The following is a 7,271-nucleotide window of genomic DNA, read 5'->3' as shown; positions in this document are numbered from 1 at the left end:
GATTGACATGTATCAATAGTTATCTGCCATGTGGCGTTATTTTTTCATATCATACCTAATAGATAGAGGAAGTTACAAAATGTGATATGTGTCATTGTTTTATGCATTGTCACAGAGACACTTGTCACTACTTTGTGCATCCACTAGTTGTAGGGATTCAAATTTTATAATAGACTAGTGAAAGTCTCGTGCGTTGCACGGTTTTAGTCATGTATTTTGTATATTGTCTTGTTTTGATATTTAAATCATCTGTTGTAATGTTGATTTTATTCAAATAGTTATATCACCCACTTAGTTGTAAAACCAACAATTATACATGAAAACTTACTAATAAATAAAAGTAATACCCTAACTTGATGTAACATTCTAACTTCCTAATAAATAAATATAACACACGAAAAAATAATGAATTTAATAATTAAAACATTTGAAAACAATATTAAGCCAAAATTCCAATTCATTAATGAAAAACAATCTAAGTTTCTGAACTTTTTTTTTTTAAAGTAAAGATAGACTTACATAGGAATTTGGACAGATGGATATAAGAAAATTTTTAGATCCTTCTTTTTCTATTGTATCCAATTTCACGTTGATAGCAAATTTTGCTTTTAAAAAAGATAGATTACATGGAGCAAAGCACCAAACGGAAATCATAACAAATTAAATCCACAATAAAATATTGATGTCAACAACAAATAACCATGTGATGAGAAAATAAATGATACAAATATATTGCTTGCTATATTAACATCTAAAAAAAGGCTAAAAGGTGTGATGATTATGAGATTAGGAGGGACATAAGTCTATATTTTCAGCATAATTCATAAACACAGACATAGAGTTTTAGCCTATCTATAAAACTTGTTGATAAAATCATATAGTATATAATAAAAAGGTAATAAATACACAAAATCTATTCAATTTGGTGAAAGGAAAAAAATGCCTACAGGGTTGTAGGTAGGGTCGAGAGGAGAAGGGAAGAATATAGAAAATAATTGTAAGGTGAGTAATAGAAAGAATAGTACACCAAAAAACTGTGTGTGTATATATAGAGAGAATTTTAAGTTGTGGTGAAGATGATATTAATAAAAAGAAAGAGTTTAAGTGAAAATCAAATAACTTTTTTTTTTTTACTTTATTATTATTTACTAGGAAAAGATGNTATGTGTCATTGTTTTATGCATTGTCACAGAGACACTTGTCACTACTTTGTGCATCCACTAGTTGTAGGGATTCAAATTTTATAATAGACTAGTGAAAGTCTCGTGCGTTGCACGGTTTTAGTCATGTATTTTGTATATTGTCTTGTTTTGATATTTAAATCATCTGTTGTAATGTTGATTTTATTCAAATAGTTATATCACCCACTTAGTTGTAAAACCAACAATTATACATGAAAACTTACTAATAAATAAAAGTAATACCCTAACTTGATGTAACATTCTAACTTCCTAATAAATAAATATAACACACGAAAAAATAATGAATTTAATAATTAAAACATTTGAAAACAATATTAAGCCAAAATTCCAATTCATTAATGAAAAACAATCTAAGTTTCTGAACTTTTTTTTTTTAAAGTAAAGATAGACTTACATAGGAATTTGGACAGATGGATATAAGAAAATTTTTAGATCCTTCTTTTTCTATTGTATCCAATTTCACGTTGATAGCAAATTTTGCTTTTAAAAAAGATAGATTACATGGAGCAAAGCACCAAACGGAAATCATAACAAATTAAATCCACAATAAAATATTGATGTCAACAACAAATAACCATGTGATGAGAAAATAAATGATACAAATATATTGCTTGCTATATTAACATCTAAAAAAAGGCTAAAAGGTGTGATGATTATGAGATTAGGAGGGACATAAGTCTATATTTTCAGCATAATTCATAAACACAGACATAGAGTTTTAGCCTATCTATAAAACTTGTTGATAAAATCATATAGTATATAATAAAAAGGTAATAAATACACAAAATCTATTCAATTTGGTGAAAGGAAAAAAATGCCTACAGGGTTGTAGGTAGGGTCGAGAGGAGAAGGGAAGAATATAGAAAATAATTGTAAGGTGAGTAATAGAAAGAATAGTACACCAAAAAACTGTGTGTGTATATATAGAGAGAATTTTAAGTTGTGGTGAAGATGATATTAATAAAAAGAAAGAGTTTAAGTGAAAATCAAATAACTTTTTTTTTTTTACTTTATTATTATTTACTAGGAAAAAGATGACATAAGATGCAAATTTAGCCCCACCCCCCCCCAAAAAAAAAACACTATCAAATTTCTATCCATATCTCTATTCTCTTCATGTCTTTTAAGCTTTTAGCATACCCAAACGGTGCAATTATGCAAACCCATGATCTCTTTTCACCTCTTACAATTCTGTTATTTCTGTCTCCTCTCTTTCCCATTCATTTGATCATACAGTCCTGCGGTTTTGTCGCAAGCTTTAGGGAATGACTTCAAAGGCCCTCAAGTCCATCACTGACATGCTCTCCACGCTCACAAAAACTTCTCTTTCATGCTCACTCGATTTTTCTATGTTCGCAATTCCAATTTCCAAGAAGTGAAGTTCCTCTTTCTTTTTCTCTTCTTCATTTGTCTAATCTACTTTTATCTCTTCATGTTTCTTTACTTCCGTTCCATGCATGATCTGTGCCTTTTTTTTTTTTTTAATACTAATTGCACCATTAATTTGAAATCCATTGTTCAGATTTAGTGGGTGATTCTGAGACGAATTTGGCTCTTCACAGGTACAAGTACAGTGGTGTGGGTCACAGGGGCGGCTTAATGTATTTGGGGGCTTAAGGCAAAAACAAAAATTGAGGCATTTTATATATTTAAATATGATTTTTAAAAAAATTTAAATTTAATTATCTTATTTTAGATGCAAAATTACTACTAATTAACATGAACCATGTAGATTTTTTTTTTGAAAGTCTATAGACAAAAAATTTGACAAAACTTTTCACATCTATTGACATGGCAAATTGATAATTTGATAGTGGTAAGTAAAAAAGTAATATTAGTGGTGGATTTAGATAAAAATTAGTAAAAGTTTGTCAGCTCAACTTGTGAAAAATGTTGTGATTTTCTTTTTTGTATTGCTATTTTTTTTAGAAGTTATATTCATAATATTTTCATAACAAATCTTAGGTGTTAATTTGTTATTGGTTCTAATTTAAACTCACCATTGAAATTAATTTTTTATCATCAATAATACTGTGTAACAACTTATCTCTTAGGATTTATTTTGAAAGTGTTGTGAAAAATGTTGTGAATGTAATATTTTTTTTCTTTTTTTCATTTGATAAAAAAATATTATTTTATTCATTGACTAATATTTAGACTTAATTAATACTATTATAATATATTAAAAAACCTCTATTGATTAAAATTTAGGGGCCTTTTTTCTACTTGGGGCCTTAGGCGACCGCATCGGTTGCTTTATATATAGAGCCGGCCCTGGTGGGTCACTCCTACCTTGCCAGATATGTGCTCCAACCTGTAAGTGCTTCACTCATGCCAAATCGTGAAAGGCATAGATGGAGTTCAAGAACTAGAATTACATAAGTAATATATTATTGGTGTTAAAGTATGTGCTTTAGTTTCATTTTTGCGGTGGTATCAATCTCTCCAATTCTTAATGTTTTTTTTTTTTTACTAGAAGTTTTTTTCTTCTTCGTAATTTTTTGGGTGTTTAATAGAAAACTAGCAAAAATTAATAATTTCAAATGTTTAACCTTAGGACACACTTCTTTAAAAAAAAAAAAGTCCCAATTTTTGTCTTTAAATGCTTCCTTGGTAACATGAGAAAAAAGGTTGTCTATGACTTAGTGGAATAGCGAGTTCGATTGCCTACAATTGGTCCCAACCAACTATTAAAACCAGTATCAAGACAGTTTTGGATGTGGCGTGAGTTTAAAACCAGCATCAAGATTATTCACGCTAGGTAATTTTTGTTGCTCATATATTGACGTTCTTTGATTTTTCAGACATATACTTGTTTGTAATTTTATTGTTTGATTGCTAGGTAATTTTTTGCTGCTCATATAATTCAGATATGTTTGTTTTTATGTGTACCTGTGATGGATGATATCATTTATCTTACCAAGTTATATAATTGTGAATTCACTTGGGCGATATACTCATATTCTTAATTATGTTATTCTTTTTTTCTTTTTTCTTTTTTCATCTTCTTAGTGACATAATATAAATAAAGATAATTTCCTGAATATCATGTCATTAGTATTTGTATATCACATGGGACATCGGCTAGTATATTATAAAAGTTAGATCCTCAAATTGATAGATACATGCAATGATGATACGTGCTTCTTTTTCAAAACATATTACAGTAACACCTATAATTTATTCTTAAAGCTAAAGATTCACAAAGAGAATATGATTCAAATGACTATTTTTATCTACTAATTCCGTTCATTTTCTTTTTAGTTAATTCTTTAGGTAATGACTTTTATTTCTTTTTAAAATTCACATAGTTTTGTAGCCAATTAATATTCTTAAAATAATTTTTGGATCATATATATATATATATATAAGGTTGGGTTTAAGTTACACTTTGTGTAACTTTAAGTAATATTACACCACCCAATAATTTGTTATAGAATTCATATTTTGAAAATCTCACTGTTAAATTACATTTTCTATATATTCTTAACATTCATGCCAATTTTTATATCAATTGGATATTATTTACCATTTGATCCATAAACTTATCTTTTATGTATTATTTTAGGTTACAAAAACTTGAATTTAAATAATTGATTGATGACATGATTATTGCTGAGGGGAAAATTGATGCCTCTGAATAAAATATGAGGAAGCCAAGCCGAAACTCAACGATGGGCTCTTGAGATGATGCCCAAAGGCTTTCGGTGTGATGATAAGCCTATCCAAGCAAGAAATAAAGGCTACACCTCAATAAAACAGCAACAAAGGCCCAATAAAAATACTTCACAATAGTTAATTAGTACATTAGTGGTCCTATTTTGGTAATACAAGAAAAATAAATTCTCTAGCAATAGGGTGAAATTACACTTAAAGTCCAGTAGTCAATTATTAAATAAATTTAAGAAAGTGTTCACTTCTAGAAGTCCTTGTATGTCTCGATCAGGGGAATTTATTATACTTTCAGCCATCATTACATCAGTATGAGAGAGGAATTCCTTGTATGTCTCGGTGGAGCTCTCTACTTGGACAAAGGAAGGGCCTAAGGTAAAACCGGACAGGAGCAAGCAGCCTTGAACTCGGCCAAGACTCCACCTGCCATTTCCCAAGCATGAATTGGAGGGGAGCTCAAGTCCTCATGAATTGCTTGATTGTGATTCCACCAAATAGACCAAGCAACAACAAGGAAGAGTTCTAGATCATTCGAGGAGCCTTTTGCAATAAAATTTAAGGCAATATCCACCAAGTCACAGGAAGTAGAGAGGTCCACAGGACAATTGTACCAAAATGCCCAAGTCATTTTTGCATGATCACAATGAAGAAGTGTATGGGCTATGGTTTCAATGGCTTTGTCACATAATGGGCAGAAGCTAGAGCAATGAACTCCTCTGTGATTTAGATTTTGCATAGTTGGAAGACCATTGACATAAGTCCTCCAAGCAAAAATTTTGATCTTTGGAGGGACTTTCTGCTGCAATAGCCGCTTCCACAATAAGGTCCATGAGCTGCCTGAGGTGCTTTCACCTTCCTCAACTAAATCCACAAAACCTGAAGCAATATATTATACACTTTTAACTGTAAACTCACCCCTTTTGTTACCTCTCTAGATAAGACAATCCTCGGGCAGATTATAACTTAGGGGGATTTTAAGGATGGTGCTGGCTTTATGAGGCAGAAAAGTGGTATTAATTACATCAGTCTTCCATCATTTAGTGTCATTGTCTATGAGGGAAGACACCATGGGAAAGTCTCCATAGTAATCTTGGGGGGAAATCACCTTGTGGGTTGTTGGCGTTGGCAACCATCTATCGTCCCAAATATGGATTCTCTGACCATTGCCCACCTTCCACCTTGTGCCCCTTCTAATAACCTCAAGACTATTGTGGATGCTTTGCCAGGCATATGAGGGGTTACTCCCTTTTTTGGAATTGAGGACATCATCAAAAGGAAAGTATTTTGCTTTGAAAACTCGAGCCACTAGGGAGTCGGGATTTGTGAAAATTCTCCAACCTTGCTTAGCTAGCATTGTTGTAATTAGTTTGAAAATCATGAGACCTGCACATTTTGACATTACAGTTTCTTTCTTTATTATTTTGGGGGGCATTATCAATAGTATGTTGGTAGTATAGTTTAATTCAAAATTATAAAGAATTTTTTTTTTTTTAAATCAAGAAAATGAACTATAAAAAAGATAGTGAAAATTTAAAAATAAATTGACAAACTACGTATTTGGTCCTTATCCTTTACATCATATTTCAATCTGGTCCCTAACATTTTAATTGTGTTAATTTGGTCCCTAACCTTTCAGTGTTGTGTCAATTTAGCCACTGCTGTTATCTCTTAGAGGTAAATTGCTGATGTGGCAAACTGCTAAAATAAAAAATTAGTTTATTGTCACATCAATGGAAACTAATTTCCACAACACTGAAAGATTATGGACCAATTTGACACAATTGAAAGTTATAGACTAAATTAATAAATGGTGTAAAGGATATGAACCAAATATGTAATTTACCCCAAATAAATGAAATTATATGGAAGCAACACATTGTATAAGGTCAATATCAAAACAAAATATGATGGAATGAAACTCAATCTAAAATTTTTGAAACTTTTAGCAATATCATTTAAGCTAGATAATATTTTAAACTTGTAATTTGGTAATATAGTTTTAGTTAGAGCAACTAATCTTTATAATTTTCATGTACATATAATGAATCACATTACAGAAGCAAAGTATATGAGAAATAACATTTATATTGAGCTACATGGTATAAGCATTACGTTGTGACACCCTATTGCGGCCTTCCCAAAACATTTTCCCATGAATTTACCTTAAATCTGACAACCCTAGACCTATACAAGGCAAAGTTTGATCCAAAATTGAATATTAGCTAGTGACCAAGCATGTGCACTTGACACTCTCATAACTCATAGTAGAAAATATATAATTTCAATTAAGTGGATAGAATAATTGTCATTTATTAACTTAAAAAAATGGGGAAATTACACTCTATCCACTTGTGGTTTGTCCGAAATACATTTTACCTACTTGTGGTTTAAAAATTG

Source organism: Quercus suber, unplaced genomic scaffold (genome assembly GCF_002906115.3).
Source record: "Quercus suber isolate HL8 unplaced genomic scaffold, Cork oak 2.0 scaffold_186, whole genome shotgun sequence".
Classification (NCBI taxonomy): Eukaryota; Viridiplantae; Streptophyta; class Magnoliopsida; order Fagales; family Fagaceae; genus Quercus; species Quercus suber.
This window is presented reverse-complemented; position numbering follows the sequence as displayed.